Source organism: Oryctolagus cuniculus, chromosome 13, assembly GCF_964237555.1.
Source record: "Oryctolagus cuniculus chromosome 13, mOryCun1.1, whole genome shotgun sequence".
Lineage (NCBI taxonomy): Eukaryota > Metazoa > Chordata > Mammalia > Lagomorpha > Leporidae > Oryctolagus > Oryctolagus cuniculus.
Window position 1 is genome coordinate 48,410,543 of NC_091444.1, and position 22,722 is coordinate 48,433,264.

The 22,722-nt window shown below is 42.0% G+C and overlaps 1 long non-coding RNA gene across 1 annotated transcript; it reads right to left on the minus strand.

Moving 5' to 3' along the window:
- Window positions 1–2,068: 2,068 nt before the first annotated feature.
- Window positions 2,069–22,117, minus strand: LOC127483560 (uncharacterized). The gene is made up of 3 exons (XR_011381499.1): window positions 21,942–22,117; window positions 12,541–12,773; window positions 2,069–3,040 (listed from the first exon to the last, which is right to left on the minus strand). It is a non-coding gene; the product is annotated as an uncharacterized lncRNA (long non-coding RNA).
- Window positions 22,118–22,722: the final 605 nt, after the last annotated feature.

A 22,722-nucleotide genomic window follows, 5' to 3' on the forward strand; every position in this document is an offset into this window, starting at 1 on the left:
CTACCAAACCCACACAAGGAGAAATGGATCATTTAAATAGGCCAGTATATAGTAAAGAAATTGAATAATTAATTAGTAATTATTCTGAAATAATTATTCTAAAATAATTCTGAAACATAAAATATTAGACCCAGGTAGGTTTCACTGGTAAATTCTACCACACATTTAAGGGAAAAATCATACCAATTGTCTATAATCTCTTCCAGACAATAGAAGCAGGAGAAATATTTTCTAACTCTATAAGACTAGCCTTACCCTAATACCAAAACCACACAAAGACATAACCAGAAAATAAAGCTATAGAACAATATCTCATGACTATAGGTACAAAAATCCTCAACAAAATATTAGCAGAGTGAGTATTTGGCTTAGCATTTAGGTGTCCATTTCCCAAGTCAGAGTGCCTAGGTTTGGTACCCAGTTCCAGCTCCTGACTCCAGCTTCCCTCTAATGCAGAGTCTGGGAGGCAGCAGTGATGGCTCAAGTAGTTGAGTCCTTGCAATGTACAAGGGAGATCTGGATCGAATTCCTGCCTCCTGGCCTCAGTCTAGCTTTTGGGGAAATGCGCCAGCAGATGGGCTCATGCACACGTGCTCTGTCTCTCTCCCAAATAACTAAATGATTTTTAAAAATTAGCCAATCAAATCCAACAATGCTTAAAAAAGAATTCCGCATCATCACCAAGTGGGATTTATTCCACACATGCATGGCTTGTTCAACATTAGAAATTCAATTAATTGTAATCCATTATATCAACAGGCTAAAGAAGAAACATCACACAATCATATAAAATCCAACCGCAATTCATAATAAAAACTCTGAGTAAGCCAGGAATAGAAGGAAACTTCCTCAATGTGATAAAGAACATCTAACAAAAACCTACTAGACAGTTTCCTGCTCAGCTCAGAAACAAGGCAAGGAAGCCCCCTTTTACTCCTGCTTTTCAAAATCCTATTGGAGGTCCTAGCTGATGTAGTTAGACAAGAGAAGGGAATAAAAGGTACACAGATTGGGAAAGGAGAAGGAAGACAGTCCTTGTAATAGATGACATGATAACCTATGTACTATGTACAAAATTCCAAAGATTCAACCAAAATTCCTAAAATAATTGCTTCAAGACTGCAGGATACTAGGTGTGAACAATTGGAACTTGAAATTCAGTACAATACCATTTTCATTAGCAAACAAAAGACAGAAATAGGTATAAATCTAACATAGTACATATAAGATCTACATGAGGAAACAAAATTTCTGATGAAATAAATCAAAGAAGATTTAAACAAATGGAGAAGTACAAGTGTTTGATGGCATGAAAGGAAAATTCAGTATTGTCAAGGGGTCAGTTCTTCCACACTTTACCTGTAGATTCAATGCAATCCCAAACAAACTCCCAGCAAATTATTTTATGGATACCAACAAAGTGATTCTAAAGTTTATGCAAAGAAGCAAAAGGACCAGAAGAGGCTTATATGATCTGGGAGGCAGGAGGGAAGGCCCTTTAAAAATAAAAGCAAAAGTGGAAGCCATGGCTATAGAGTGACAGAATCGGTCTCAAACGAATTAAATGATGTTGCTACACAGAAAATATACTTGGAGCATTATGTGTGTTTGTGTGTGTGTTGGGGGGGGGGGATTGGTGGGTTTAAGGGTTTTTTTCTTTATAATTTTAAATTTTTCAACTTTTCTATTAAAAGTATTAGTCTCAGAGTCAGAAAAATGCTATTAAATAACAGTAAAATAAAACAGAGGGTTTAACCTGGAAACTTGCATGAACCTCACAACAGAGTTGGCCTGGCATCTGCCTGTGTGCAAATCTCTCAACTTTTTCACAATTTTAATTTACTCCTTGTGTATGTCTTCATTTAATCTTTATCTCCTCCTCTCATGCCCAAATCCTCCAGTCTTATGTTAGAATTAGAGGGAGGTTTAGTTCCTAATGGCCAGGTTTCTAGAATGTACCAGTTAGATAACTTCCTTAGAAGAGTTGAGAGTGTATTATATAGTTCAGAAGAGAAAATTATCCTTGAGAAAGGCATAGATTCCAATTCTACTTAGACATGAGGGCAGGAAATATTCATGGATCTGTTTTCTTCTGGGCTTAGCTTAGCAGCTGTACTGTGAATGAAACATACTAGGCAATCAATCAATTGATGTCTGTGTAGTGCTGGAATGGATCCACAATCTGGTCATAGAGTTTTCATTTGAAACAAAATGATACTGGAGAATTGCTATTTTCTACATTCTTATATTTCAGGGACAGAAATGTGATGAGACTTGGTAATAATGTATATTTAGACCCCATAAACAGTCGATTCAAGTAACTGGTATCTAAGGAAGGAAAATGTAGATCGGCATCACTGAAAAAACAGTATCAATTTATACTCAAGTTTTTGAAAATACAGTATCAGCCAAGTGGAAACTAAATATGCCATGTGGTTATTTTCTAGCCTAGGTATGGTGAACAACATAAATAGAATGTATGAGCCATAATTTTGAGTAATTCTAATTTTCTTAGTACTAGATGTGATTAAGTTGATTATTCCCAAGAGAATACCAAAACCCACCTAATTACAATTGGGAATTCATAAAGCACCTTAGATAAGTTAACAAACTTTATTTTGGCAAATCCTTAGAACAAGACCACAGGATACAAGCTGCCTGAACAATTGGAATTTGCAACTTAAACCATAATACCATTTACATTAGCAAAAATAAAAGAGATAGGTATAAATCTAGCATAGTTTGTACACACCCTATACAAGGAAAATAAAAAAGTCGTATGAAAGAAGATCTAAACAGAGGTATGAGTATTATTTCTCTCGCGAGGCAGAAAATCAGTTCAGTAAATGACATCACCCATGAGGATCCCACAGCCGTCACTGTGGAGCGTCAAGAACTTAATCACCGAGTGTCCTGAGCATTACTAATGTAGATCTTTCCCGGGCTTTGTTGTCCTAACAGCTTCCTCATGCAGCAGGAACACTGGATGTCTTTGTTCAGGTCTGATGTTGGGGATCAGTCAGTTCTGCAAACTTCCATTCTTCTCCATGAAATCCAAAAAGGAAATAATTACTTGACAACAAGCCCCTGAGTTGTTCACTGGATGCACCTTTCAGTTCTGTGGATTTTCTCCCCGCATCCACACACTCAGTGTTCTCTAGCATTTTTCTTTTAAGGCCTAACTAATTAGTCGCTGTGTCTAACTCTGCCTTTCTGTATAGCATAGAATTCCAGGAGGAAAGAACACAGGGGTGTGTGTGTGTGTGTGTGTTGTCATCGGTATTTCAGTATGACACCAGCAGGATTAAAACAACCAAGTAGAACTCAGCAGTCTTCTTCTGGAGTCCACCGTGGCGGAGAGATCCTGTCACAGCATTGCCTTTCCCTGGAAATTACCATTTGCCAAACTACCATTTGAAACAAGGCGGTGATTTAGAAAAAAAAAATCCTCTTCCAAACCAAGGTAATTTTACAGTCCTGTCCTTAAATATATCTTTTTGTTTGGTTTTCAAGACCTGAACCAACTGGTGTTTGTCCAACCATGGGATAGTCCAGTTATGAACTACTGAGGGAAAACCAACCACACAAAACAAAACAAAACTCAGCCTTGCTGATGAACCAGCCTTGTGGGATTGCTGTCCCGTCAGGATTTAGGTCACAGAATCTTCACTGCACGTGTCTGCCATCTGGCCCAGGAAGCAAAACACTCAGGAGACTTCCTGAGCAGTTTGGAACCAGGGTGTCGGAATCAGACACACCCAGGTTTGGATCTCGGTGGGCAGCCTTGAAAGCCCTCTCTCTCTAAATCTCAGATTCCTTATCAGTAAAATAACAGTAGCTGCTTTTCTGTGATCTAAAGTGGGAAGAGGTAAAGAAATTACCGATGCATGGGGGGTCTGAGGAGGTTACGGTCAGGGTCCTTGCTTGTGTTTCTAGTGGTGAGTTCATAGCAGGTTATTACATCATTAAAATAAACAGAGAGGTTTTGGGGATTGAGGTGAAAGCCTCCACTTAGGATACCTGCATCCCATATGAGAGTGCCAGTTCAAGTCCTAGTTCAGGTTTTGCCTCCTCTGCTTCAGATCCAGCTTCCTACTATTACATCCTGGGAGGCAGCAAATAGTGGCTCAAGTGCTTGGGCCCCTGCCACACCAGTAGGAGACCAGGCTGGAGTTCCAGGTTCCCAGCTTCAGCCTCGCCCAGCCCTGGCTGTTGCAGACATCTGGGGAACAAACCAGCAGATAGAAGATCTCTCTCTCTTTGTCCTCCTCCACCCCCATCATTCTGTCTTTCAAGTAGAAATTAAGTAAATAAACATTAAATGTAAATAAATAGACAATGGGTGTGAATCAGCCAAAGATTTTCTAATGTTATTTATTTTTTTATTTGAAATGGAGAGAGAGACAGAGAGAGATTTTCCATCCACTGGTTCACTCCCCAAACATCCACAACAGCTGGAGCCCAAGGCAGAAGCCAGGAGCCCAGAACTCTATCTGAGTCTCCCATGTGGATTGCGGGAACCCAAGTACTTGTTCTGTTGCCTCCCAGGATGCATGTTAACAAGAAGTTAAATCAGAAGTAGAAGTAGAATTCAAATTCAAGCACTCTGATATGGGATGCAAGCATCCCAAGCAGTAGCTTAACTCACTGGACAATGCCCAACCCCAAAGAAGATATAAATTCAATTCTGTGCACTGGTACCCTAATCATAATAACAATAATAGTAATATTTATTTTGCAGGGTTGTCAGACTCAAATACATGTGGTATTTACACATTGCTTGGCACATTGTAACTGTCCAAGAAAGATCCAAGTGGACTTCTAAGACTTCATGGAAAATGGAATTAAAAGATAAATATATTTTAGTGAAAAAAATTTTGAAATACATGCATACAATGGGTCTTCAAAAAATTCATAGAAAATGCATGTTATTAAAAATTATGCATGGATTTCAAAATTTTTGTTCCAAAATAAACTTATCTATTAATTCCATTTTCCACAAGCTTCGTAAAGTGCTTGTATAGATGCAATTTATATGATGGGGTTGGGTGGGCAGGGATGGGGAAGGATAAAGAACATAGTTCCTATAAAAGTGCCCTGAAGACATGACAATGTTTCAGCAAACAGGAGTCCTTGCTACTTCTTAACCCAAAATTCAGGTTATTCAGGAAATCATATCTGAATGAATAGACTCCCTCTCAAAAACTAGATGGTAAACACATTATTTTAAAGTCTAATCCTAGGGAATATATAACCTAGAGTCCCAGTACTATTTATTTATTATTAAAGATGTATTTATTTATTTATTATTTGGCAGAGTCGCAGAGAGAAGGAGGAGAGACAGAGAAAGGGAGAGATCTTTCATCCAATGCAAGCCAGGAGCCCAGAGCTGGAAATCCATCTACTCGAGTGGCAGGGGCCCAAACATTCAGGCCATCTCTGCTGCTTTCCCAGGCACAATAGCAGAGAGCTGGACTGGAAGCAGAGCTTCTGGGACTCCAACCAGTGCTCACATGGGCTGCTGGTGTTGCAGGTGGTGGCTTAACCTGCTGTACCACAACGCCGGCCCCCCAATACTACTTATATAGTTGTTTATTTATTTGTTTGTTTTATGCATAAAGCATGGTCTTGGCTTAAAGAAGTTCATATTACTCAGGGAAATTCACTATGACGTGGCAATAATTGCAGAACTAGAATGTACTAGAGTGACAGGAATGACAATTCCTTAAGGGTGTCCAAAAAAAAGAGAAGGATTCTTAGAATAAGAAACTGGGCTTCAAGAAAATTTGGTAAAAATTAGATGGAACAAAATCCCATTTTCAAATGAGACAGCTTGCTTTCTTTTCTTTCCAAGACACAGGGACTGTGTCTGCCCCAAAAGCCTGACTTTCCTGTTGGCAAGAAAAGCAGTATGCTCAGGGAGAAAATAAGAACAAGGTGATGGTTTTTCCTCAAGTTATACTAAACGATCTCTCACTGTTTCTCTTTTCTTCAATGCTAATCTAATTTTAAAATAGATCCTAAAATATTCCCTAGGGATGGAGCTGTCAGGGACAGGCCCAGAGTGAAAAGGAAGTGCTGGGCATTGAGCCTCAAACCACGTGAGGAGATGAGCAGCTCTAGGGAAACGGGGACTAGAGAAAGACACGGATAAGACAAAAAGAACTTTAAAAACAATAGGATGGGGTCAGCTGTGGTGCAGCAGGTAAAGAGGCCGCCTGCAGTGCTGGCATCCCATGTGGGCGCCAGTTCAAGTCCCGGCTGCTTCACTTCTGATCCAGGTCTCTGGGAAAGCAGCTGAAGATGGCCCAAGTGCTTGGGCCCCTGCACCTGTGTGGGAGACCCGGAAGAAGCTCCTGGCTCCTGGCTTTGGATAGACGCAGCTCCGGCCATTGCGGCTAATTGGGGAGTGAACCAGTGGATGGAAGACCTCCTTCTCTCTCTGCCTCTACCTCTCCTTCTCTTTTTGTGTAACTCTGACTTTCAAATAAATAAATAAAAATCTTTAAAAAATAAAATAAAAAATAGAAGACACAGTAAAAATAGTGAATATCTTTCTTCACTGGTTAAAAGATGATATGAAAAGAAGCATAATTTTGATAACAGAGTTGTCATTTCAATTAACCAAACTAACCAAAAAATGAACTAAATTGGTCTGAAAAGAAATGAACTTAATTTCATTTCATATGAGATATATATATATATATATAGTTTCACATAATGTAATTTCTCATACAGGTTGAATATGTCTTATCAAAACAAAATTCATTTATGTCTCACATATGCTTTACACACATAGCTTGAAGATAATTTTATGCAATATTTTAATGCACTACATGCATTTTGACTGAAATCTGTCACATGAGGTTAGGTGGGGAATTTTCCACTTGTGTTATCATGTCAGCATCTAAAAGTTGCAGATTTTGAAGCAGTTAGGATTTCAGATTTTCAGATGATGTCTGCTCATCTGTAATACAATCAATGTATTCAACACTGGCAGTTCAATAGAACAAGAAAATCTGCATGAATGACAAATAGTAAATGAATGTTCCTTTCTTCTCTGGAATTCCAATTTTTTAAAAAATAATTTCCCTTATTTTAGTGAATACTCGTTCCAGGAACTATATACTATACTAAATTACAGTTAGTGTAATTATTCAGAAAATAACAGCAATGCTGCTTAAAAGATTTTCTTGTTAAAAAAAATACTATAGAAATTGCTCTTAAATCTGAAATACTGGTATAGAAAAAAGAATTTTGTTTAAACATGTGATATTATAATGATTAGAGATAGTATAAACTGATCTAGATGATCTAATTTTCAACCTTAAACACAATGAAAGAGGAGTTAATGAAGTTAACAAGTTGTAGCTTCAAAAACGTAAGCATAAAAAAACTACTTAAGTTATAAGAATTGCCTCAGAAGTCTCCTAGCATAGAAACAAATTTATTTGCACAAAACTAGCGTGATACTACGAAGAACAAGGTGATATTTGAGAAATGTTACCAAATGCATATTGATCAAATATTTATTATGTTCTTGCTGTGAAGAAGACAGGCTGTCTGCCCTTCCATTGAACTATCTACTCACCCAGGAGAGACAGAAAACAATTCAAGAATTAGATCAATCATATGATTTTGGATTGTACCAAATGTTATGAAAACCAATCGGAAATAGAATGGGTAAAGTGAGGTGCGATTTTAGACACTGTGGTCAGAAAAACTATCTCTGAGGTTATATCTGAGCAGAGATCTGAACGACAAAGAGAAACCAGCCTTATGAACGTCTGAGGGTGTAAAAGCTACATACATCTCATAGTAAGATAGAAAATGAGTGCATGGGTAGATGGATGGTGGATAAGTAGACTAGATAGACAGACATAGATAGGAAATACAATCAAAACACTCCACTCAACACTAAATAGTAAAATAAACTGATCTTTTTAAATTTTTATTTCAATTATACAAGCCTCATATATTTCATATATGCAGATTTCGGAACACAGTGACACTTCTCCCTGCTCCCCATCCATGCTCCAACCCTTCCTCCTCTTCCCTCTCGCATTCTTGCCCTTAATTTTTACAAATATCTATTTTTAGTTTCCTTAATGATTGTCTAGTTAACCCTACTCTAAGCACAAGAGTTCAACAAATATTACGAAGAGAAAAAAAGAAAACAGAACACTGTTCCTCAGTGGGAGACACAAGGGCTATAAACAATCATTGAATCTCAAAATGTGTGTTTCACTTCAATACATTACATTTCAGGTACTCTGTTAGTTACTTTGGATCAGAGAAAACATATGATATCTGTCTTTTGGGACTGGCTTATTTCACCAAGTATAATGGTTTCCAGTTGTGTCCACCTTGTTGTAAAAGACAGGATTTTATATATTTTTTACAGCTTAGTAGTGCTCCATAGTGTATATATACCATAATTTCTTTATCCACTCAACAGTTGTTGGACATCTGGGTTGATTCCATATCTTAGCTATTATGAATTGTGCTGCAATGAACATGGGGGTACAGATAACTTTCATATACTGATTTCTTTTGAAATAAACTTATCTTTTAATTCAATTTTCCCATGAACTTTTTGAAGTATCCTAATATGCATTTTTCTTAAGTATGTATGGTCTATTCTCCAGGATAGACCATATGTTAGGCCACAAAACAATAAGTGAATTCCCCAAAATGGAAAGCATACAAAATCTTTTCTCATCATAATGGACTAAAACTGAAATCAAAAGTAGAAGAAAAACGGAAATATTCACAAATATCTGGCTATTAACAACAGATTCTTAAACATCAATGGGTCATAAAAGGAATCACAAAGGAAATTAGAAAATACCTAAATGAAAATAAGATACATCAAATCAGAACTTATGGAATACATGAGCAGTGCTAAGTGAAATAATAGCTGTAAAAACAAATACTTAGAAGGAAATGGGGCCAGAATTAAGCCACCACCTGTTATGCCGCATCCCATATGAGTGCTGGTTTGTGTCCCAGCTGCTCCACTTCTGATCCAGCTCCTTCATAATAGCCTGGGAAAAGCAGTAGATGACTAAAGTGTGTGGGCCCGCCATTCACATGGGAAACCTGAATGAAGCTCCTGGCTTCTGGCTTTGGCCTGCCCTAGCCCTGGCTGTTGAGGCCATCTGGGGAGTGAACCAGCCGATGGAAGATCACTCCCTCTCCCTCTCCCTCTCCCTCTCCCTCTCCCTCTCCCTCTCCCTCTCCCTCTCCCCCTTTCTCTATAACCCTGACTTTAAAATAAATAAATCTTAAAAGGGGGGGGGGGGTGTCTCAAATCAATAACTACCTTAAAGAATTAGAAAAGGACAAGTCCATTAAACCTTAAAGTACCAGATAAAAAGAAAGAAAGGGGCCAGTGTTAAGGTGTAGCAGGTTAAGCTGCTGCCTACAAGGCCGGCATCCCATTTGGGTGCCAGTTTGAGTCCCTGCTGCTCCACTTTGGATCCAGCTCCCTGTTAATCACCTGGGAAAGCAGCGGAGGATGGCCCAAGTCCTTGGGCCCCTTCACCCATGTGCAAGATCTAGATGAAGCTCCTGGCTTCAGCCTGGCCCAGCCATAGCCATTGCAGCCATTTGGGGAGTGAACCAGCAGATGGAAGATCTCTCTCTCTCTCCCTCTCTGTCCCTGGAACTCTGCCTTTCAAATAAATGAAATAAATCTTTTTAAAAAAAAAAAAGAAATAAAGATGAGGCTAGAGGCCGGCACCGCGGCTCACTAGGCTAATCCTCCACCTGTGGCGCCAGCACCCCGGGTTCTAGTCGAGGTGTTGGATTCTGTCCCGGTTGCTCCTCTTCCAGTCCAGCTCTCTGCTGTGGCCCGAGAGTGCAGTGGAGGATGGCCCAAGTGCTTGGGCCCTGCACCCACATGGGAGACCAGGAGAAGCACCTGGCTCCTGGCTTCAGATCAGCGCGGTGCGCCGGCTGCAGCGCACCGGCTGCAGCGGCCATTGGGGGGTGAACCAACGGAAAAGGAAGACCTTTCTCTCTGTCTATCTCTCTCTCACTGTCCACTCTGCCTGTAAAAAATCAGGGAAATGCAAATCAAAACCACAATGAGGTTTCACCTCCCCCGGTTAGAATGGCTCACATGCAGAAATCTACCAACAACAGATGCTGACGAGGATGTGGAGAAAAAGGGACACTAACCCACTGTTGGTGGGAATACAAACTGGTCAAGCCACTATGGAAGTCAGTCTGGAGATTCCTCAGAAACCTGAATATAACCCTACCGTTCGACCCAGCCATCCCACTCCTTGGAATTTACCCAAAGGAATTTAAATTGGCAAGCAAAAAAGCGGTCTGCACCCTAATGTTTATTGCAGCTCAATTCACAATAGCTAAGACCTGGAACCAACCTAAATGCCCATCAACGGTAGACTGGATAAAGAAATTATGGGATATGTACTCTTTAGAATACTATACCGCAGTAAGAAACAACGAAATCCAGTCATTTGCAACAAAATGGAGGAATCTGGAACACATCATGCTGAGTGAAATAAGCCAGTCCCAAAGGGACAAATACCATATGTTCTCCCTGATCGGTGACAACTGACTGAACACCAAAAAGGAAACCTGTTGAAGTGAAATGGACACTATGGGAAATGGTGACTTGATCAGCATAGCCCTGACTGTTAATGAACAACTTAATACATTATCCCTCTTAGTAGTTTTTTTATCTGTTCTACTTAATATGACTGGTTTAATTCTGTAATTAATACTCAGTTATTCTTAAGTGTTAAAAATTAACTGAAATGTGATCCCTGTTAAACATAAGAGTGGGAATAAGAGAGGGAAGAGATGTATAATTTGGGACATGCTCAAGCTGACTTGCCCCAAATGGTAGAGTTAGAAACATACCAGGGGATTCCAATTCAATCCCATCAAGGTGGCATGTACCAATGCCATCTCATTAGTCCAAGTGATCAATTTCAGTTCACAATTGATCATAATGAAAGGACTAAGAGTCAAAGGGAGCACATAAACAAGTCTAGTACCTGCTAACACTAACCGATAGAATAAATAAAGGGGAGAGTGATCCAACATGGGAAGCGAGATACTCAGCAGACTCATAGAATGGCAGATGTCCTAAATAGCACTCTGGCCTCAGAATCAGCCCTAAAGGCATTCGGATCTGGCTGAAAAGCCCATGAGAGTATTTCAGGCATGGAAAGCCAAGACACTCTGGCAAAAGATCTCTGTGAGTGAGATCCCAGTGGAAAGAACAGGTCTTCAAAGAAGGAGGTACCTTTCTCTGAAGGGAGGAGAGAACCTCCACTTTGACTATGACCTTGTCTAAACAAGATAAGAGTCGGAGAACTCAGAGGGCTTCCATAGCCTTGGAAACTCATGACTGGAGCATAGGGAGATTACTGATGCCATAGACAGGAGTGTCAATTGGTAAAGTCAACAACAGGAGTCACTGTGCACTTACTCCTCATGTAGGATCTCTGTCCTTAATGTGCTGTGCATTGAGATTTAATGCTATAACGAGTCTCAAACAATATATTTCACTTTGTGTTTCTATGGGGGTGCAAACTGTTGAAATCTTTACTTAATGCATACTAAACTGATCTTCTGTAAAAAAAAAAAAAAAAAAGAAGAAATTATCAATTCCCAACTTGACTCTCACTGGGATTAAACATGACAATAGGTCTGATCTGATTTCATCATCATTTAAAAAAAATCATCTATTATTTTTCACTTTATGTTTCTGTGTGGGAGCAAACTGTTGAAATCCTTACTTAATGTATACTAAGCTGATCTTCTGTATATTAAGATAATCGAAAATGAATCTTGATGTGAATGGAAGGGGAGAGGGAGTGGGAAAGGGGAGGGTTGTGGGTGGGAGGGACGGTATGTGGGGGAAGCCATTGTAATCCATAAGTCGTACTTTGGAAATTTATATTCATTAAATAAAAGTTAAAAAAAAAAGATGAGGCTAGAGATAAATAAAAGAGAGAATAGAAAGGCAATAGCAAAAATAAATAAAACCAAAATTTGACTTTTTTGAAAAAAATCAACAAAATGGACAAGTATTTAGCTATATGACTAAGAAAAAAGAGAAAAAAACATAAATTATCAAGAGCAGAAATGAAAGTGAAACATTATCAGTAGTTTTATAAATAAAAAGACTTAAAAAAGAATATAATAGGTACAGGTGTTTCACCCAGTGGTTAAAACACCAGTTAGGACATCATGTCCTGAATTGGAGTACCTGGGTTCAGTGCTTGGCTTTGGTTACTGCTTCCAGCTTTCTGCTTATGCAGACACTGGAGGTAGTGGTTGTGGCTCAAGTAATTGGGTTCCTGCCACCCACAAAAGAGACCTGAAATAGCTTCTGGCTTTGGCCTACCAAGCTGTTGTGGGCATTTGGAGAGTGAACCAGCAGATAGGAGGTACCTCTTTCTCTCAAATAAATCTCTTTAAAAGGTCATTAATATTGTTTTTGATATACTTTTAAATGTTTATTTATTTATTTGAAAGGCAGAATGACAGATTTACCTTCCACTGGTTCATTCCTTACTGCCCATAGCAGCAGACTGAAGCCAGGAGCCAGGAACTTTATCCAGATTTCCCACGTGGGTCGGCAGATACTTGAGTCATCATCATCCACTGCACATGGGCAGGAAGGGGGATTGGAAGTGGAGGCAAGACTTGATCCCAGGCACTCTGAGATACAGGATATGGGCACCCGAAGTAGTGGCCAAGCTCACTGCATCACAAAACACTTCCCCCTTAAAAAAAAAAAAAATATATATATATATAGTAAACAATTGTACAATTAAAAAATCTAGATGAAATGGACAGATCTCTAGAACACGATCTACCAAAACTGAATCATGAATAAGTGGAAAATCTGAATAAACCACAACTCATGTGGAGATTGAGTCAGTAATCAAAGCACCCCCTCCCTAGCCAGAGTAGCACTGGACCAGATGCCTTAATTATGAGAAACCGCCACACATTTAAAGGAGAACTGACACCGATCTTTCTCAATCTCTTCTAAAAACTGAAGCTCTGGAACACTTCTTAACGCACTCTGTGAAGCCAGTCTGAACCAGCAACCAGTCTTATAACGAAGCAACACGGGGAGGGGGCGGGGGACAAAAACTGTACATCAGTATCCCTAACGATCATCAGTGCAAAAACCCCCAACAAAATAACGAGCTGGATTCAGAGGCACATTATAAGGACTGCACTCCATGACCAGGGGAGGTTTAATTCTAAGTGTAAGGATGGTTCAACCAATCAGTGTAATATGCCACATTAATAGAGTGAAGAAAAAACACATGATCCTCTCACTCAAGGCAGAAAAGGCTTTTGCCAAAATTTGACACCCTTCATGATAAAAAGCACTCAGTAAAACAGGAATAGGAGGAAACTTCCTGAACACAATGGAGGCCATTTTTTAATGTATGCATTCACAGCTATAAATTTCCTTAGCATTGCTTTCTCTGCATCCCATAAATTTTGGTATGTGGTGTTTTGTTTTCACTTAGCTCAAGGTATTTTCTAATTTCCTTTGTGATTTCTTTCTTGACCCATTGATTATTTAAGAGATGTTGTTTGGTTTCCACATATTTGTGAACTTTCCAGTTTTCTTTCTGTTATTGATTTCCAGCTTCAGTTTATTATTATCAGAAAAGATGCTTTGTATGACTTCAGTCTTTTAAAATTTATAAAACTGGTTTTAAGGCCTAACATCTGGTCTTTCCTGAGGAACATTCTCTGTGCACATGAGGAAAATGTGTGCTGTTATCTTCTATTCTTAATTTTTCTCTTTTTCTAGTCATGCTGGATGTTGAGCTTTGTCAAATGCTTATTCTGCATCTACTGAAGTGATTATATACATTTTACCCTCAAGCTATTAATAAGGTATAATATATTCATCATTTTCCTAATATTGACTTAACCTTGCAGTCTAGAGCAACCCCAGTTGGTGATAACATTTTTTAAGCATTGCTGAATTACAGTCACCATCATTGCATTGGGATTTTTACAATAATAGGCCTGCGCCTCGGCTCACTAGGCTAATCCTCTGCCTGCGGCGCCGGCACACCGGGTTCTAGTCCTGGTTGGGGTGCCGGCTTCTGTCCCGGTTGCCCCTCTTCCAGGCCAGCTCTCTGCTGTGGCCAGGGAGGGCAGCTGGGGATGGCCCAAGTGTTTGGGCCCTGCACCCGCAGGGGAGACCAGGAGGAAGCACCTGGCTCCTGGCTTCAGATCTGTGCAGCGCGCCGGCCGTAGCGGCCATTTGGGGAGTGAACCAACAGAAGGAAGACCTTTCTCTCTGTCTCTCTCACTGTGTAGCTCTGCCTGCCAAAAAAAAAGAAAAGTGAACATAAATATTGGTAAGTCAGGTTTGCTCTATATTGCCAGGTTTTGATATCAGTGTTAAAGTTTTAGAAATATGAAGGATTCCTGTTTTGGTGTTTAGGGACAATTTAAACTCTAAATAACATACCTATTTATTTAAAAATTTGAAGGAATTCACAGTGAAACCACGCAAGTCTGGAGACATTAGAAATAGGCTCCTCTGTTGCTGTTTCAACTGCTCCAGCTCTTCTTGCTTGTTTAAATTTGTCTGTCTCTTCTACTATTAGATATTCTTTGTATTTTCAAATGTATTTTGACATCTTTTAATTTCTTCAGTATAAATAGTTATCTTCCCCTGTATTGTCATTTATAATTTTCTGCACTTGTCCCTTTCTTCCCCTTTTCATTTTGTTGCCATGCTACCATCTGGTTATCTGCTTTTTGTCTGTATTTCTGTCTTCTGAAAAACAGCTCTTCTCTGCAATTATACTGTATTTTCTTCTTCTAAACATGTGGTTGAATTTTGAGAATTTTTCTTTTTAGTTATTTGTGGGGCTTTGTAATAGGTGAGCATTTACCAATCTATGTTTTAGTATTTATTTTCTCAAGTTTTCTACCATCACTACTACTACCATATCTGGTTTTATAGATGTGTGTATTTCTTTGAATACATTTGAAGACTTATTATTGTCTTGCTCTGGGTTTCTTCCTGGCCAGTCATTGCAATTTATTTATCTTCACTAATTCTCCATATCTTGAGATAACAGCTTGAGATTGCATCTATTGACTCCTATTTATAGAGGAAAACCATTGCAAATAAGCCTCCTCCCCTTTCTTCTCTTTCCTCTCTGTCCCTGAATTCTTTCTATTGCTATATTATTCTTTTTTACACCATTAAGGTTTTTTTAAAAAAAAAGATTTATGTATTTATTTAAAAGTCAGAGTTACAGAGAGGCAGAAGCAGAGAGAGGTCTTCCATAAGCTAGTTCACTCCCCTAGATGGCCGCAACAGCCAGAGTTGAGCTGATCCGAAGCCAGGAGCTTCTTTGGGTCTCCCATGAAGGTGCAGGGACCCAAGGACTTGGGCCCTCTTCCACTGCTATCCCAGGCAGTTGCAGAGAGCTGTATCGGAAGTGGAGCAGCCGGGACTCAATCTGGCACCTATATGGGATGCCAGCACTGCAGGCGGTGGCTTTACCCGCTATGCCACAGCACCAGCCCCACCATTAAGGTTTATAACATTTTCATTCTTTGACCACACTTCCCTTAATTGCTTGGTCTTAATTCTACACGTAAATTAATTGAGTCTTTATTAATAGGCTTCTCTCTTATTTGTTTAGTTTTGATTTCATGTTTCGTTCAAAAGGGGGTCCTGAGTTTGTTTAGGATCAAGACTGTTTAGTCTATCTCTTGCCTTTATATTTGAATGTCAGCCTGAAACAGTCTCTTGTCTCACTTTTTTCAGCACATTACAGACACTGAATAATCTTTTTTTTTTTTTTTTTTTTTTTTTTACAGGCAGAGTGGACAGTGAGAGAGAGAGAGACAGAGAGAAAGGTCTTCCTTTGCCATTGGTTCACCCTCCAATGGCTGCCGTAGCCGGAGGGCTGCGGCCAGCGCACCGCGCTGATCTGATGGCAGGAGCCAGGTACTTCTCCTGGTCTCCCAAGGAGAGTGCAGGGCCCAAGCACTTGGGCCATCCTCCACTGCACTCCCTGGCCACAGCAGAGAGCTGGCCTGGAAGAGGGGCAACCGGGACAGAATCCGGCGCCCCGACCGGGACTAGAACCCGGTGTGCCGGCGCCGCAAGGTGGAGGATTAGCCTAGTGAGCCACGGCGCTGGCCCTGAATAATCTTTTGAGAAAACTGAAACAGTCCTATACACCTAAAGAGTTTTGTCTTAATGAATGAAATGCAAAGCCACTAAAATATCTCTTAAGATTGCTACCTCCGAATTATTCCTGTCTCCCTCCTCCAAGCAAGATGTAGATCAGTTATTTCCTCTAATGAGGAAAATCCTCTGCTATTATTTTTTTTTTAAGATTTATTTCATTTATTTTAAAGGCAGAGTAACATAGAGGGAGGGAGAGAGAGAGAGAAAGAGAGAGATCAATCTTCGATCTGTTGGTTCGCTCCCCAAATGGCCACAACAACCATTGCTGTGCCAGGTTGAAGCCAGGAGCCCAGAACTCCATCCGGGTCTCACACGTGGATGGCAGGGGCCCAAAGACTTGGGCCATCTTCTGCTGCTTTTCCCAGGCCAGTATCAGGGAGCTGAATCAAAAGAGGAGCAGCTGGGACTTGAACAGGCACTCAGATATGGAATGTTAGCATCACAGTGATTTAACTACCTGTACCACAACAACAGTCCATGCTTTGGTTTTTAAGTAAATTTTTCTGATCTGTTAATTTACTATGTCCAGGGGATATTAATTACTTTTATTCTGATTAGTCTTTGTCTTCCAAATATCTTCTCTTCTCTTAGAAATGCATTACTATCTTTACCTACAATAAAAAAAATTAAAAAAAAAAAAATCTCTCCAGCCACTGGGATTGTCAAGCCTTTCCTGAATCAGTCATTCAGTACTAGCCTGTGACTATTCTGGTTTTTTGCTGGCCCTAATTTTTTTTTTTTTTTTTTTTTTTTTTTTGACAGGCAGAGTGGACAGTGAGTGAGAGAGAGAGAGAGAGAGAGAGAGAGTCAGGTCTTCCTTTGCCGTTGGTTCACCCTCCAATGGCTGCTACAGCCGGTGTGCTGCAGCCCATGCACCGCGCTGAACCGAAGCCAGGAGCCAGGTGCTTCCTCCTGGTCTCCCCTGCGGGTGCAGGGCCCAAGTACTTGGGCCATCCTCCACTGCACTCCCGGGCCACAGCAGAGAGCTGGACTGGAAGCGGGGCAACCGGGACAGAATCCGGCGCCCCGACCAGGACTAAAACCCGGGGTGCCGGCGCCGCAGGCAGAGAATTAGCCTATTGAGCTGCGATGCTGGGCTGGTCTTAATTTCTTAAATGGCCTGGAAGAGAGTTGTTTTGACTCTCAACTTATTTCTTAAACGATGTGTTATGGTTTGCATTCCCCAGAAACAGATTTTAGAATCTGAGTACAAATAGTTTATGTGAGAGGTAATTCCAGAAAAGACTGATAGCACAGTATGGACATAAGGTATAAAAAGGAAAGATTCCAATAACAGCATCAAGCAAGTGACCTCCATGAACAACTGGAGCTGAAACCTTTGGGGGAGCTCTTGGAGACATTGTAGATCATATCCCAGGGGCCGCACAGCCAACGGGCAACAAAAGCCAGGGCATTTCTCCAGCACCGTGTCTGCCACTGTTTGCAGGCTGTTTCTTAAGAGCATTAATGCCCTGCAACTTTACACTTGCCTCCAAAGAACACTGAACACATATCTTGTGCTTTGGTCAGACAAGACCTGCGGCAGTCACAGGTATTCACAAGAATCACAGGAATAAGGAGAAGAGGCATCGAGCCTTCAGAGGCAACGCTGAAGGGAGGTGCGTGGGACACCAACGGCAAACTCCCCTTTCACCCTTGTGTTGTGGTTTGACCTCATCTTTTCAATGCTTTCTTATTCGTTTCATAGTCTCATTAAACTCAACAATAAGACAGTCCCATAAAAAATGAAAGTGATTGAGCAAACATTGTGGTGCCACGGGTAAGCTACTGCTTGCAACACTGACATCTCATATTGGAGTCCTGGTTACTCTGCTTATGATCCAGCTTCCCGCTAATGTGCCAGGGAAAGCAGCAAATGTTGATCCAAATGCTTGGGTCTCTGCACCCATGTGGGAAGATCAGGTTGGAGTTTCCTGTCTCCAGGTTTCAACCTGGCCCAGGCCATTTTAGCGAGTGAACCAGCAGGTGGAAGTTCTATTTCTTTGTCTCTGTCTCTTCCTCTTTTTCTGTTGTTCTACCTTTCAGATAAATAAATAAATCTTAAAAAAAAAATATGATTTAAAGAGACACTTCACTGAAGAAGATATGTGAATGACAAATGTGCTAACGATCAGATCATCAACATCATACACTTATCAGAATTGCCCAAACTTAAGAAATTAACCATAACAAGTGTTGGTAAGGGTGTGGAGAAAATGGACTTCTTATACACTACTGGTGGGTAAGTGAAATGTTATAGTCACTTCTGAAAACAGTTTGAACATTTCTTAAAAATGTGAACATATGCTTACCATACGACCGCACTGCTCATTCATCTTCTAAGTATCCCCCAGGAGAAGTGAAAGCACATGTGCACTCAAGAACTTGTACACAGGCCGGCGCCGCGGCTCACTAGGCTAATCCTCCACCTAGCGGCGCCGGCACACCGGGTTCTAGTCCCGGTCGGGGCGCCGGATTCTGTCCCGGTTGCCCCTCTTCCAGGCCAGCCCTCTGCTGTGGCCCGGGAGTGCAGTGGAGGATGGCCCAGGTGCTTGGGCCCTGCACCCCATGGGAGACCAGGAAAAGCACCTGGCTCCTGGCTCCTGCCATCGGATCGGTGCGGTGCGCCGGCCGCAGCGCGCCGGCCGCGGCGGCCATTGGAGGGTGAACCAACGGCAAAGGAAGACCTTTCTCTCTGTCTCTCTCTCTCACTGTCCACTCTGCCTGTCAAAAAAATAAAAAAAAAAAAAAAAAAGAACTTGTACACAAATGTGTACGGCAGCTTTATTTGTCATATCCAAAAGCTGGAAACAACCCGCTGGTCTAGCAACAAATGAGCGGGTAAATTCATTGTGGTATATCCATGCAATGGAGCACTATCCAGCAAAGCCCCAAAAAAGATTATTGCTACATTCTACAATATGGATAAATCTCAAAATAATTACTCTGAGTGAAAGAAGACAAAGAAGAATGCATACTTATGATTCTATTTATATAAAATTGTAGAACATGCAGAATTCATCTATGGCAATAAAAAAGAGATCAGTGGTTTCCTAGAAATGGAGTGTGGGTGGAGAGAACAGATTGGAAAGAGGAAGAAACGTTTGGAGGTGATAAACTAATTATCTTGATGCAGTGATAGTTTCTTGAGTATATACTTGTATACTTTGAAAATATACAGTTTGAGGGCCGGTGCTGTGGTGCAGCGGGTTAAAGCCCCAGCCTACAGTGCGGCATCCCACATGGGAGCTGGTTCGAGCCCTGGCTGCTCTACTTCCAATCCAGCTCTCTGCTATGGCCTGGGAAAGCAGTAGATGATGGTCCAAGCACTTGGGCTCCTGCATCCTTATGGGAAGACCTGGAGGAAGCTCCTGGATCCTGGCTTCAGATTGGCACAGCTCCAGCCAATGTGGCCAACTAGGGAGTGAACCAGCAGATGGAAGACTTCTCTCTCTCTGCCTCTCCTTCTCTCTGTGTGTAACTCTGACTTTCAAATAAATAAATAAATCTTTAAAAAAAACATACTAAAGTGATATATAGATTCATCTATATAGATTATATAATAATGCATGTGTTTATATATATTGTAAATGTAAATGCATCTACACATTTTAGTTAAGAAAGAGAAGGTCAAAGCAGTATGTCAAAGCAGCCCAGAACTGATCCCAGTGCTCTGATGTCAGATTCACTAACTGCTAGACTGAAGTTCCATTCAGGGCACAACATAAACCCAGGCCTATTTTTAGAATTAATTATTGGTTAAATGAGATGCTCTTCCAAGATAAAGCCAAGATTCATTAACCTCAGGTGGTCATTTTACCCCTTAGGAAAAGATAGTGCTGGGGTGGATTTATAAATATTTATAGCTACTGGCCGGCGCCGCGGCTCACTAGGCTAATCCTCCGCCTAGCGGCGCCGGCACACCGGGTTCTAGTCCCGGTCGGGGCGCCGGATTCTGTCCCGGTTGCCCCTCTTCCAGGCCAGCCCTCTGCTGTGGCCCGGGAGTGCAGTGGAGGATGGCCCAGGTGCTTGGGCCCTGCACCCCATGGGAGACCAGGAAAAGCACCTGACTCCTGGCTCCTGCCATCGGATCAGCGCGGTGCGCCGGCCGCAGCGCGCCGGCCGCGGCGGCCATTGGAGGGTGAACCAACGGCAAAGGAAGACCTTTCTCTCTGTCTCTCTCTCTCACTGTCCACTCTGCCTGTCAAAAAAAATAAAAAAAAAATAAAAAAAAAATATTTATAGCTATTATAGAGGGTTTTGATGCTATATAATGTGACACGAGAGGAAACAAAGTATGCTGCTAAATCTGACGACTGTGAAATAACTTGTAAAATAAGCATTGCGGGCCAGCGCTGTGGCACAGTGGGTTAAACCCCCAGCCTGCAGCACCGGAATCTCCTATGGGTGCCAGTTCTAGTCCCTGTTGCTCCTCTTCTGATCCAGCTCTCTGCTATGGCCTGGGATAGCAGTGGAAGATGGTCCAAGTCCTTGGGCCCCTGCACCCATGTGGGAGACCCGGAAGAAGCTCCTGGCTCCTGGCTTCAGATCAACGCAGCTCCGGCCATTGCAGCCATCTGGGGAGTGAATCAGAGGATGGAAGACCTCTCTCTCTCTCTCTCTGTCTTTACATCTCTAACCCTTTCAAAGAAGTAAAATAAATATTTTATAAAAAAATAAAATAAGCATTGCAGTGCTCCAATAGAGGACACTGGAAAGAAACAGGTGAGAGTGGGGACTTACAAGGTGGGATTGGGCACTTTCAGTAGGACAGAAACAGGAGAATCAGGTTGAACCCTGCCACATCTGAATGTGCCCTGCAAAAAGTCCATGTCTCAGAAATTCAATCCCCAGTGGTATTTGGAGGTGGAGCCTTTAGGAATTAATCAGGGTTAGAAGAGGTTAGAGGGTGGGGCCTATATGATAAGATTAACTGGTTGATAAGAAGAGAGACCTGGGTCTGGCGCTGTGGCATAGGGGATAAAAGCCAGCACCTGCAGCACCAGCATCCAGCATCCCCTATGGGTGCCAGTTATGGGTGCCAGTTCATGACCCAGCTGCTGGACTTTTTTTTTTTTTTTTTTTTTTTTTTTTTGGACAGGCAGAGTGGACAGAGACAGAGAGAAAGGTCTCCCTTTTGCCATTGGTTCACCCTCCAATGGCCGCTGCAGCCGGCACGGTGCACTGCGGCCGGCGCACCACGCTGATCCGATGGCAGGAGCCAGGTGCTTCTCCTGGTCTCCCATGGGGTGCAGGGCCCAAGCACTTGGGCCATCCTCCACTGCACTCCCTGGCCACAGCAGAGGGCTGGCCTGGAAGAGGGGCAACCGGGACAGAATCCAGCGCCCCAACCGGCCGGGACTAGAACCTGGTGTGCCGGCACCGAAAGGCGGAGGATTAGCCTAGTGAGCCACGGCGCCAGCCTTGCTGTACTTCCTACCCCGCTCCCTGCTAATGCACCTGGGAAAGCAGCAGAAGGTGGCTCAAGTGCTTGGGCCCCTGCATCCATGTGGGAGATCCAGCAGAAGCTCCTGGCTCCTGTCTTCAGCCTGGCCCAACTCCTGGCCATTTGGGGAGTGAACCAGTGGATGGGAAGCCTCTCTCTGTCTCTCCCTCTCTCTGTGTAACTCTGCCTTACAAATAAATAAATATTTAAAAAAGAGAGACCTGGGTTTGCAAGTTCCTGCTCTCTTACCTTGCGAAGCCTCCCTGGTTAGTGTTGCAGCTGAGAATAACCCCGGGAACTTGCTGTGTCCCTGGCGAAGTATGAGACAGCTCTTGCAGCCCAGTGGCTCAGCGAGAGGGACCTTTTGAAAAAGAAAGGTCTTATTGAAAAGAGCAGAGAGAAGAATTCCGGGAAAGCAGCTGGGAGGGGCCTTTCTCAGGAAGAAAAGAGCCGTTGAAAGGAAGTGATCTGGGGGTTTTTACCCCCTGGGAAATTTGTATAAGGTCCTTTTAGAAAAGTGTTGATCTAGTGAACTCATCCTGCCGCCTTATCTCCATTCCTCCCATTTGGTCTGTCTCTGGTCCCAGGTGTGTTATTTATGGTTTAGCCAGTACCCACCCACCAGTCTTGCTGTTCAGAGCCTTGGGCTTGTTAGCTTACAATCACAGTGGTTTTTTTTTTTTTTTCTGTCTTATCCTGTTAATTTATAGTAACCAGCTTTTCCTTTTTAAGTTCCCTATTTAGTTTTTGCAAAGCATATCTCTTAAATGCATGCCTGTGCGTTGCTTAGTAACCAGAGGCCCTCTCCTGACCACGCAGCCCCCTCCCGCAGCCTGCCCAAGTCTAACCTAACCTAGCCTGCTCTCTACCTAAAGCATTCCTCCTTCTCCGGAGGGGACTGCAGCCTACTGCTCTGGCTGCCTCGTGCTGGGAGAGGACGGTGGGGAGTAAGCAGAGTCATCCCCTCTCTAAGAGACCTCTTCCGGGGCTACAAGTTAGAGGAGTTTCTAGTCCAGGTAAGATGGAGAGG